At 39.1% G+C, this 12,772-nt stretch overlaps 2 pseudogenes; both read right to left on the reverse strand.

Annotated features, from left to right (window-relative positions):
- Positions 1–2,933, reverse strand: part of LOC102835422 — a 5,964-nt pseudogene extending 3,031 nt beyond the window's left edge.
- A 3,640-nt stretch (positions 2,934–6,573) lies between these two features.
- Positions 6,574–12,772, reverse strand: part of LOC102835792 — a 37,198-nt pseudogene continuing 30,999 nt past the window's right edge.

Raw genomic sequence — 12,772 nt, forward strand, 5'->3', positions numbered from 1 at the left:
TTTTTTTTAATATTTTATTGTGAATTATGTTATAGTTTACATGGGAAAGCATTAGTTTTACATTCATTCTATTGTATATTGTTTCATTGCCATATGGTTACATATATGGTTACAATCCCTTCCATGCTTCATCAACCAACCAAAGGGTATACCCTACAAGCCTGCCTCCCTCCCCTCCCCCCCATCGTCAGTAAACAGCCTCTCTCCCTCTCTGTGCCTAAAGTCCCCAACTGCTCCATTTCTCCAAGTCATCCTCTCTGCCTCTATCTCTGGCATCACTGCTTCTCTGGGTAGGGTCCCATTCTCTGCTCTTCTCCCTTGATGGTTCCAGGGACCTCAAAGTCAGTCACTGCAAAGTCAATCACTCCCCTCCTGGCTACAAAATGTCTACCTTTACATTTCCAACCCTCACAATCAGTCCTGATAACAATTATTCACTATTGTATCATAAGAGACCTATCTGCATTTCCTTTTATCAGCCCCGCCTGGACAGATTGGATACTACTCAGTGGAGAGTCAACCTTCCTCCATGCCCTCTGGATCTGGGCTTCCTTTTGGAAGCTTGTAAGCCAGTCACCTCTTGCCTTTTTAGTCCCCCAACTTTGGGTAGCCAATGTCCAAGTTGCCCATCCCTGTCTACTCTGTGTACGGAGGGGGTGGGAATGATCCTTGCTGTAAAGATTTGTTCCCTCTTTTGAGCTACTACATCCATTAGTGTAGGTCAAGTTCATCAAGTTGTATCAGATTACTCTTTTTTTCCCTCTTCTTTCTTATGATCATCCAACCATTGAAGCCAGGTCAAGTGGGTATTATTTGCTTGTGTGGGTGTTCTTGTGCATATGCCCTCTCTTCTTATCAGCTGGATTCTTCACTCTCTACTCTAGTCCTCTGTGGCTATGTCACTGACACCGGTCAGCCTTGTTTTGACTGTGTCCGTTGTCTCTTTCTGCAGATGTAGTCAATTTGATTTCTATGGATTCCATCCGGTGAGGTCCATGTATATAGTCATCTCTTATGCTGTCTAAAGAAGATATTTGAAATGAACAAATCATTGATTTTGCACAATTCTATCATGTGATTTCCAGCATCATTTCTATCACCAAGGCCATATTTTCAACTACTGATCCTTCCTCTTTGCTTTCAACCTTTTCATTGCAATCACCAGCAATGATCAATACATCTTGATTGCATGTTTGATTAATTTCAGATTGAAGAAGTTGGTAGAATTTTTTTATTTCATCCTCATTGGCTTTAGTGGTTGGTGTGTAAATTTGAATAATAGTGGTATTAACTGATCTTCCCTGTAGGTGTATGGGTATTATCCTATCACAGACAGTGTTGTACCTCATGACTGATCTGGATATGTTCTTTTTGGCATGAATGAATGCAGCACCATTCTTCTTCAATTTGTCTTTCCCAGCATAGTAAATCATGTGGTTATCAGACTCAAAATTGCCAATACCAGTCCATTTCAGTTCACTAATGCCTAAGATATTAATGTTTATGCATTCCATTTCATTTTTGACAATTTCTAATTTTCCTAGATTCATACTTCATACATTCCATGATCTGATTATTAATGGATGTTTACTACTATTGCTCTTCATTTTGAGTTGTGCCTCATCAACAAATGAAGGTCTATGGGCTTTACTCCCACAGGCTTTAATCCATTCACGTCATCATGGTCAACTCTACTTTGAAGAGGCAGCTCTTCCCCAGTCGCATTTTGAGTGCCTTCAATGTGAGGCACTCACTTTCTGGCACTATATCTGACAGTGTTTCTCTGCTATTCATAAGGTTTTCAGTGAGTAATATTTGGAAGTAGTTCGTCACTCCTTCTTCCCAATCTGTCTTTGTCTGGAAGCTCATCTGAAACCTGTCCACCATGGGTGACCCTGCTGATATTTAAAATACCAGTGGCATAGCTTTCAGAATGACAACAACTCACAAGCCACCACAATATGACAAACTGACAGATGAATGGTGGAGTGGTTGGTATATTCTGTATCTATATGAGCAATAAGATACCCAAGAAGTGTTAAGAAAATAGTTGGACCCTTCCCTCTTTGTTGGTTGACACCCTTACATAGAACCTTTAGTATAGAATCAAAATATTCAAGAATTCAAGGAGTTGCCAATCAGCCAAGGCAGCAATAGCGAAAGCTATAGTACTAATAGTACTTTCTGATGCTTATCCATACCAGCATGTTTAATTATTTCAACCAAACTTATGAAGTGTGACAAAATGGCATAGCCCATTAGAATAACTATCTGCTGTAAAATCTTAACACCAGTGTGTCAAGTTTGCCAGACTTCTTGCTTTTACACAGAACTTTTAAGAAAGGCAGTAAAGAAGGAATGCCCACAGCAGACACTACAACAGTAAAGGCTCTAGTTGTTGTGTTACAGACATACTCATCCATGTTATCTTTATTACTTTTCATGGGAGAGATCATAGTAGCCACATCAGTAATTTTTGCCAAATTAGGAAATGATCTCTCAGTCTTCCACTCTAACCATATCAATCAGTAATGGTTCAATAGCCATAAGAGTCTTGCATACATATGACTGAACTAAGTTATCGACTTTGTATAATACTCTATCAGTAACTCTCACAAGTAAATGATGTTCTTGACTCTCAAGACATCAGTAGAGGAAGAATCTGATTAAATAAAAGATCAGCTCCAAATTCATGAGCTTCGTCAGTAATCTGGTGCAATACAGCATTTCTCATTGGATGTTTACCATTCTGCATTTTTTAAAAAAGAAACATTATTTTTCTTTTTGTTCTTCTGAACTGTTAACTTATCAACATCAACCTTATAGCCTTCTAGGAACACAGAATCTTGTTCTTCATAAGAAAGTGGACTATTTCCCCTCTCAGTTTCTGTTCTCCACAACCAAACCTGCAACTGCTCAGGAGTCATACTCATTATGTTACCTTAGTGACTCCTGGCAATTGCCTCAGATTTTGCCCACTCAAACACACAGGCAGAACTGGCTGGAGCTAGTTACTTTATGTAGAAACCTATTCTGAGGTCACGTAAAACAAAGATGCTTGTGTTTAACTGTTGATCAAAAATTGCATGAAGCATTAGCTGAAGCTTATGAGCACTTTCTCCAGTTACTTGAATAAAAACTGTGATGAGAACAACAAACCCCTATAGATACACAGACAGACACACATCCACACATGTGTGCATACAGATATTAATTAAATTACTTCATCTGAGTCAATTATTGACATCTTGAGGCTGACTCAACAGCAGCTAGCAACAATAGCCCATATCTTCAGTGCATAAGGAGAGGTTCAGGTTTTAAATAAAAAATACATTTTTTTCCTTCTTCCTTCCTCCTTCTTGCTTTTCCGTATTTTCTAAAAAGGATTCAAAGTAGCTTACAAGCAGTTTTTTTATTTTTAATTTCATTCATTTCTGGTACAGAATACAAATGTACCCAAAATACATTTTAGGAATAATAATTTGATTCAGAGATTCTTTGTATAAGTCATGATATTGCAAAGCATAAAACTTTCATTTCTAAGTAGGATATAACAGTTTACAGCAGGTCAATATTTCCACTATAACAAGTTAAAAAGGCAAGACAAATTTCAAAACTCTAACTTTTAAGGACATCATAGAGATGTGGAAAAATGAGAAAACGCTATCTCAAATTCCAGAGAGGCAGGACCTTACTCAGGTGAAATGACAATCACTACCCACTTTTCCCCTAGGGGGAATTTACTGATTATAGGCATAAACTGAATATTAAGTGTAGTGTGGCGCTGTGGGTTAATGCGCCAGACTTCGAGGTCGTTTGAACTGCAAGGTCGGTGGTTCAAGCTCACCAGCTGCTCCTTGGAAACCCTATACAGGGTTGCTATGGGTCAGAACCGACTCGATGGCATTTAACAACAACAACAACAACCAGATGAAGGGGAGGTGGGAGACAGAAAAAATTTTTACTGATTGTGCAAGACTAGATGGAAAATTGTGAATCAGCAGAGATCTCAAACACATAGCTGATTTTCCCAGTAGGACATTTGCTAAGCTACAGGAGTATATGGAAAGTTGGTGAGCTAGACTGTCAGTTTTTAAAAGTAAAGCAAAACCCTTCACAGTTCTGTAGTGCTGCTAAAGAGACCATCCACAAAGGTCCATCCCTTAATTCATTTGTCAGATTTTGAGGCTGTGCGGAGTGGGAGATTGGAGAGGTGGGCTAGAGAACTATGCAAGGAAGGGCTAGATCTCCTGTAGTCTTTCAGTTTGGAGAAACTGATTGCCTGACAGTCTTAAAAGGCCCTTTGAGGGCCTCACCTAAGGAACAGGGTGAAGCAGAGATAGAGTAAGTCTTATTTAAATTTCAACTCAATAACTAAGCACAATCTCTGATTGCACCGAAATGACCAATTTCTCATCTTCTCTATTTAATAAAAATATGGGGAACCACATTAAAGGCAAACAGACTAAGCACAGTAAGTAAGACATGAAGGTGTTCTATAATCATATATTTGTTATAATTATAGGTTTCTTGGATAACAAAGCACAATATAAAGATGCTTGAATAGATAAAAGACCAACTAGTTGCTACTTACAGCTTCAAATGGGAGAAAGGGCCACACAAGGTGTTTATATCCAGGGACAGGATAACAGTAAGCTGGAATTACAGGAGATGGCTTATGTCTGGCAAGCAAAGTGAGGTTACATAGGTTTCATGAACCTCCTGGAGACATGTGTTTTGAATAATTCCACAGGCTCTGCAGCTGTTCTTAATTGTTTTGTACCTGGCTCTGGGGTGATGTAGACATAGTGGTCCTGGGAAGTAAGAACCAGATAAAAGAAGTGGTTGGAATGTGGACTTAATCAGCTTCTCAATTCGGGTAACTGACTGGCTGGGCTTCAAAACTGGGGTCCAGACAATATTTGTGAAATATTGTATTACATAAGGCTATCAAACTTGATAAATAACAAAATCCAACTACATTTTACATAAAAGAAGCACATTTTAAATAAAGTACACAGTAAAATTGAAAATAAAATTGGTGAAAATAATGTATCACACAGACATTAGCTAAAAGAAAACTGGTATAGGTATACTTTCAGTGGTTATATTTAAAATTGATTTTAAGACAAGAAACATTACTATAGTCAAAATAATATTTTAGCATAATAAAAGAATCAATCCAAGAATCACAATCATATACTCGTAAACAATAACATAGCTTCAAAACAGATAAACTAAAATTTGACAGAACTAAAAGGAAACATTCCACAATATAATGATAAATTTAATACCTCACATTCAATAGATGCAAACAGATCGTTAAAGATACAGAAAATATTAAGATAACTAGCCAAGTTGGCATGACTGATACATGTTGCTTTAGGAGCCATTAAGTTACAACTCTTAGCAAACTTAAGCACAACAGAACGAAACACTGAGTGGTTCTGCGTCATCCTCACAATTGTTATGCTTGAGCCCATTGATGTTACCACTGTGACAATCCATCCCATTGGGTGTCTTCCTATGTTTTCCCTATGCTCCACTTTTTCAGGCATGATGTCCTTCTCCAGGGACTGGTCCTCATGATAATATTCCAAACTATGAGAGATGAAGTCTCCCGTCCTCACTTCTAAGGAGCCATTCTGGCATTCTCTGCTTTCAGGAAGATACATCTGACATCAGCAATGATACCCAGCATTCCTTGCCCTCTTCTGAATTCAGTTTGAATTTCTGGTAGCTCCCTGTGCACATACTGCTGCAATCATTAAAAAAATTATATTCAGCAAAATTTTACTTACGTGTGATACTAATGATATTGTTGGATGATTTCCTCATTCTGTTAGGTCACGACTTTTTGGAATGGGCATAAACATAGATCTCTTCCAATTGGTTGGCAAGGTAGCTATCTTCCAAATTTATTGACATACAGGAGTGAGTGACTCCAGTGCTGCATGTTTATTGAAATATTTCAATTTGTATTCCTTCAATTCCTGGAGTCTTGTTTTTCTCCAGTGCCTTCAGTGCAGCTTGGATTTCATCCTTCAATACTATTAATTCATGATAATATGGTACTTCTTAAAATGATTGAACATCGACCAGTTCTTTGTGGTATAGTGACTCTGTGTATTCCTTTCATCTTCTTTTGATGTTTCCAATGTTATTCAGTAGTTTGCTCATAGAATCCTTCAATATTATAAATTGAGGCTTGAAGTTTTTTCTTCAGTTCTTTCAGCCTTAGAAATGCTGAGCATTGTTCTTCCCTTTTGGTTTTGTAACTCCAGGTCTTTGCACATTTCATTATTATATTTGACTTTGTCTTCTCAAGCTATCCTTTGAAATTTTCTTTTCAGCTTTTTGAGTCTCATTTCTTCCATTTACTTTGGCTTCTCTCTGCTCAAGAACTATCAGAGCCTCTTCTGACATCCACTTTGGTCTTTTTCTTTTTTCCTGCCTCTCTCTTTTTTTTTTTAAGTTGGTTTTTAATAAGAAAGCACATTGGGAATAGGTCAGAGGGGATGGAGCTAGTTTGTCTGGTGTGGGCCAGCAGTGGTGCTGGGAAGGCCAGGATGACTACACAAACTGCTGCTGCTGCTTCTTGGTGGCTATCTTGTTGGCAAGGTCCTTAGCCTTTTCTGTAACTGCCAGTGCCATCTCCTTTGCCTTTACCTTGACTTCCTTGGTGGTTTCAACAAGTGTTTTGGAAGGGGTCTCATCTTGCAGCTTGGCTTCAAAAACCCTTCATAGTCTTGGTCATGTTGTTTTTAAACCAGACCAGACCAAATTCCTGGACAGCTCTGGAGACACCAAACAAGCTTGAGGAAATCCAGGCTCCCAGCAAATTTTGGTCCAGATACTGTTATCAGAGTTCACACAGTAAACACAGCATTCCTCCACCACCATTAGCCAGGTGTGCTTGATGTTCTGGGTGATGGGGGTCATGGTCTGATTTTGTGGGTCCACAATAGAGTCCTCCAGAATGTACACCGAGTGAGCAACATTGGCAAGAAGCAGTCACTCAGCCCAGCTGCGCATCCTATTGGTCTTGGTCAGGAGTGGTCAGGAGTAGCCAGGACAGGAGCTTCTGGTCAGGAGTCACCTCCCGGTGTGCTATGTCCTCCCTAAAGATGTTTGCTGTAGGGGTTTGGATACCATTGTCCCAGGAACACCGGAACACTCTAACCCAGGAAATACTTCACCATTGCCCAGGCCTGGGTGGGCTCAGCACTTGGGTAACATCAAGGGTGTGGATCCCGGAGACGCGCAGAGCCCAGAGGCATGCGGAGCCAAGAGGCAAACGGAGATGCAGCCAGGGGTCGGCACACGCTGGCCAGCCTCGCAGCTCAGTGACCACTGCACCGCCTCTTTTTCCCTGTCTTTTAAAATACTTTTTGCATTCTCACTGTATGATGTTCTTGATGTCATACCACAATTCTTCTGGTCTTTGGTCCTTAGTGTCTACTCCATCATATCTGTTCATGAGATGGTCTGTAAATTCAATTAAGATATGTTCAAGGAAAGTTTTTAGCTCTTGTTGACTTGTTTTAATTTTTGTTAGCTTCAGCAGGAAGCTACATGCGAGCAATTGATGGTTTATTCCAAGTCGGCCCCTAGTCTTGTTTTGGCTGATGATATTAAGCTTCTTTTTCAACTCTTCCCACAGACCCAGTCAATTTGATTTCTGTGCATTCCATATGGTAAGGCTTACATGTATGTCATTAAAAAAACTATTTGCAATGAATAAGTCCTTGGTCTTGCAAGATCATCATGCGATCTCCAGCATAATTTCTATCTCCAAGGCCATATTTCGAGCTAGGGATCCTTATTCTTTGTTTCCAGTTTTCTTATTCAAATCACCAGTTATTATCAATTCATCTTGATTGCATGTTTGATCAATTTCAGGCTGAAGAAGTTGGTAGTTTCAATTTAATCTTCACTAGCTTTAGTGGTTGGTGCACAAATTTGAATAGCAGTGTTATTAACTGGTCTCCTTATAGGTGTAAAGAGGTATTATCCTATCACAGATAGCATTATACTTCAAGACAGAACTTGAAATGTTCTTTTTTTGGTAATGAATGCAGTTTGCTGCTCTTGGCATGTAAATCATATGATTGATTCAAAATGGCCAATACCAGTCCATTACAGCTCACTAATGTCTAAGAAATTGATCTTTATGCATTCCAGTTCATTTTAGAAAATTTTCAATTTTCCTAGATTTATATTTTGTACACTCCACATTCTGATTATTAATGGATATTTGCAGTTATTCTCATTTTGAGTTGTACCCTATCAACAAATTAATGTCCCCAAAGCTTAACTCCATCCACATCATTAAGTTTTACTCTACTTGAGTTTGGGCAAGATGGCAGACTAGGCCATAAGGCTATACAGACCTACAACAAAGATACGGAAAACCTACTGAGACAGTGCAGGTGATATTCTGGAACCCTGAGCTTCATATGAAGGCACAGGGAAGTGGATTGGATGCTTACTAGGACAGAATGCTGAACAGATATGTTGTTGTTGTTAGGTTCCATCGAGTTGGTACCAACCCATAGCAACCCTGTGCACAGCAGAACGAAACACTGCCCGGTCCTGGGCCAACCTCACTACTGTTGCCACACTTGAGCCCATTGATGCTGACACTTTGCCAATCTATCTCGTTGGGGGTTTTCCTCTTTTTTTCTGACCCTATACCTTCCCAAACATGATATCCTTCTCCACTGACTGGTCCCTCTTGACAATATGTTCAAAGTATGAGAGACGAAGTTTGGCCATCTTGGCCTCCAAGGAACACTCTGGCTGCACTTCTTCCAAAACGGATCTATTGGTTCTTTCGGCAGCCCACGGCACTTTCAATATTTTCCTCCAATGCCATAACTCAAAAGCATCAATTCTTCTATGGTCTTCCTTATTCACTCTCCTGCTTTCACATGCATATGAGGTTATTGAAAATACCATGGCTTGGGTCACGCGTACCTTAGTCCTCAAGCTGATATCTTTGCTCTTCAACACTTTCCAAAGGTCTTGTGCAGCAGATTTGGCTAATGCAATACATCATTTGACTTCTTGACTGCTGCTTCCATGACTGTTGACAGTTGATCCAAGAAGAATGGTGTGGGGAAAATAGAGTCAGTCAGGCTATCTCACCCATTTCTGCTGGAAGAGTCACCCTAGTGAGTCAGTGGTCCTGGTCAATGCCATAACAGTTTATGTAATCAGTGATGTATTGTTGACAGCATGCCTCTTTTGCTTAATCCAATATAAAGAAAGAGGAGAATCTCTCAGCAGTAAGTTAGCTATGAGCCATTAGTGAGCCTGAGAAAGGGATCCTGAACAAGCAAGCTAAACAAGTGGGCCTGAACACTACACTGCAATAAAGGTTATATTTCACCTCTTTTTGACTCCACAATTCTTCTTCAGACTGTGTGATTCCACAAACAACTCTGTGAACCTCACTCAACAGGATGTGACACATGGCAAGAAAAGGAGATAGACGAGTGACCTGTCTCAGCCAACCATTTGGTGCAGCCATTTTAATTTTTTGTGAGTATCTTCAGAAACAAGACAGCAAATTGGAATTGCAGAAACATACCAGTGACTTGCAGAGATAAAGGTGCAATGTTTTCCTTGCTTTCCATACAACCCTAATGACCAGAGGCATGACCAGCCCCTACCCACATACATTCCCAGTGAACTCCAGCTCTCCTGGTAATCAGATCACCATAGAGGTGAACACAGCAGTTGTGAGCCTCATTAAAGTGAGTGGGGAGCTGTATGCATTAACCTCAGCATTTGGAGTCCTACTCCAAACTTGCAAAGCCAGACCTGGCAGCTCTGGACTATCCCTAACTAGGAGAAGCAGCTGAACAGTTGTGTGGTGGTAATGGGAGGTAGATGGGGAGGTGATTTGTGCCAGCCAGCCAGGTGCAGTGTAGCCATCTTGAACTTTTGCAGGTGACTGTGAAGGCAAGAATGTGGTTGGTGGCACAGAGGCATACTGCTTATTGACAGGCAGAAAGGTGTGAAATTTTTTCTTGTACCTCACATTATCCTCATGACCAGAGGTATGGCAGCCCCCACCCATGTACATTCCCAGATAATCTCCTGTTGTTCAGGTGGTTGGAACCACATTGAAGTGAGTAGGGAGCTAGCTGCCCCAGCCCTGGCTGGAATCAGGTGTAGCTTGCTCCAGATTTTCAGAACTGATTCTTGGCAGCCCTGAACTAGCAAGAACTTCTTGCCTTTGGCCACCCTCTGGGATAGAAATACCCTGATCTCCTAATTACTTTGGAATCAACATGAATGGCAAGAGAACCACTGTCTCATCCCTTGCCCACCTACCACATGAGGTCCTTGGCTTGCCAGGAGATGCCAAAAATTTTCTCTCTCTGGGTCTGGTACCTGTCCTGTTTTTTCCCTTTAATAGTTTTTGTTTGTTTAGTCTTTCTTCCTCTCTTTACTTACCCCTTGCATTTTATCCTTTTGATCTCCACTTTAATTTCTTCTGTTTTCCTACATTTCTTTGTCAACTGCTGCTATTGCTTTCTTTTTTACTTTTCCTCTTGGTTTTTCTTTACTACTCTATTTTCTATTTCCCTTTTACTCATCCTTTTCCTTGATTGTGTTTAGTTCAATTCCTTTCTTTTTATTTTCTCTTATTTTTTTCTTTCATGGTTTAAAATTTTTTTGCTTTCCTTTACCTCTGTTCTTTTTTAGGTTTTTGTATTTTTTTTCTAGTTGCTGCTTCCTTTTTTAGTATTTTTCCTTACTGTTTTGTTTTTTTTCACTATTATTTGCTTATTTGTTTTCTTGCTCTCTTGTGTGGGTGTGTTTTCTCTTCTTGCCTCACCTAACAGGGATCAGCAACCATGCTCATTCATCCCAGCCACAACCACACCCTTTAAAATACCACACACCAAGCAAAAGTCAATACCAGCTGCTATCCATCTCATCAATGACAACGATCACCATCAATCAGATCCATCCTAAAGTGAGCTACACAAATAGTAAACAGAGAACAATGCACATGTTTCTGTCCCCTAGTCATACTCACCAGGAGGCATTTATCAAGTGCCTAAGAATACATCAACACACAATCATCAATTTAAGACATACACAACAAAACTACAATGTCTTGGAAACAACAGACCATTTCCATTTACACAAAGAAACAAACAAGACAGAGTGGCTCAAACAAATGACCAAAAGGTACAGCTAGAAACATTTCTTAAGAAAAAAAAAAAAAAAAAGACATTGGAACTACCTGAAGAATATTCAAGCGCATGATTTTTAGGTACCTCAAAATGGCCAACAGAAAGGTTGAGGAAAACAAGGAAAAATTCAGGAAAACACTACAGGAACAGACAAACAAAAATAGGTAAAAGATTGGAGACAATACAAAACCTACAAATAGAAATCCAGAAGATTAATACTAATATTTCAGAAATGGACAATACATTGAAAAGGCAAAGGAGTAGATTTGAATCAAAGGAACGCTGAATTGGTGAGCTTGAAGGTAAATTTCTCAATATTAGTAAGTTACAACAGCAATCAGAAAAAAAGAATGAGATCTCTAAAAATCCAAAGATTCATGTGCAACAACATTAAGAAGAATAACTTACAGGTGATCAGAATTCCACAACAGAAATAGATTAATAAGAGCATAGAATAGATGATAGAAGAGCTGTTGGAGAAACACTTCCCTAACATCATGAAAGATGAGGAGATAAGCATTCAAGAATCTAAATAAACCCCAAGCAATATAGACTTCAAAAGAAAGTCACCAAGATGCTCCAAAATCAAAGACAAGGAGAGAATCCTGAGAGAAGTTCAAGAAAAAGGAAAAGATGCCTATAAAGAAGGTCCAATAAAACTAACTTCTGATTTTTCAGCAGAAACCATGAAGACAAGAAGACAATGGGAAGACATATACAAAGCTCTGAAAGAAAAAGAAAAAATTACCAATCAAGAATCATATACTCATCAAAATTGTCTCTCAAATATGATGGCAAACTTAGAACATATTTAGAAAATCAAAAATGGAAGGAATTTGTCAAAACAAAACCAACTTTATAAAAAATACTAAAAAGAGTCCTTTGGACTGAGAACCAACAATAGCCAACAGCAACCTGAGATTGACACACATGGCAACCCCACCGAGAATTCAATCCAGATATAGAAGTGTCCAAAGTAAAACAAAGCTGTAAGACTGAAAATAAAAAAACAGACATCACTTTATATTGTAGACTACTACAAAGCAAAAAGAGGGAAACATGTAGTTACAGAACTTCCAAATGGTGAGGAAGTCAAGTAGATTTCAAGATAAAACTGACTGCTTAAAACTGGGGGAAAAGTTAATAAATTACAGTGTAGCCACAAAGAAAATTAATACACCTTCATATCAAATCAAGAAACAGCTTTTTGATTTTTTTGGGGAAAATATATGCAAATTAGGTTCTCAGTTGGCAGTTTGTGCACAAATTTTTCGGTAACATTAGTTATATTTATTGCAATATTTAAACATTCTCTTTAAATGTGCTGTGGTTATTCCCTTTTCGGTACTCTAGTTTTCTTGCACACTTAACTTCTTATCTTTGCTTTTGAGAAATCGTTGACTTTTAAAACAAACACCAATTGTATGGGTAATATCCTTTATTTTGTAAGCCACTCTGCTATTTTGCTAATAGGTGATCTCAGGGGACAAGCTTGCTTTTAGTTTTAAAGAGTAGGTTGGCTGATATTCTCAGAGGTCCCTGTTCCCCACTGTTCT

This window comes from Chrysochloris asiatica, unplaced genomic scaffold (genome assembly GCF_000296735.1).
Source record: "Chrysochloris asiatica unplaced genomic scaffold, ChrAsi1.0 scaffold00042, whole genome shotgun sequence".
Taxonomy (NCBI): Eukaryota; Metazoa; Chordata; class Mammalia; order Afrosoricida; family Chrysochloridae; genus Chrysochloris; species Chrysochloris asiatica.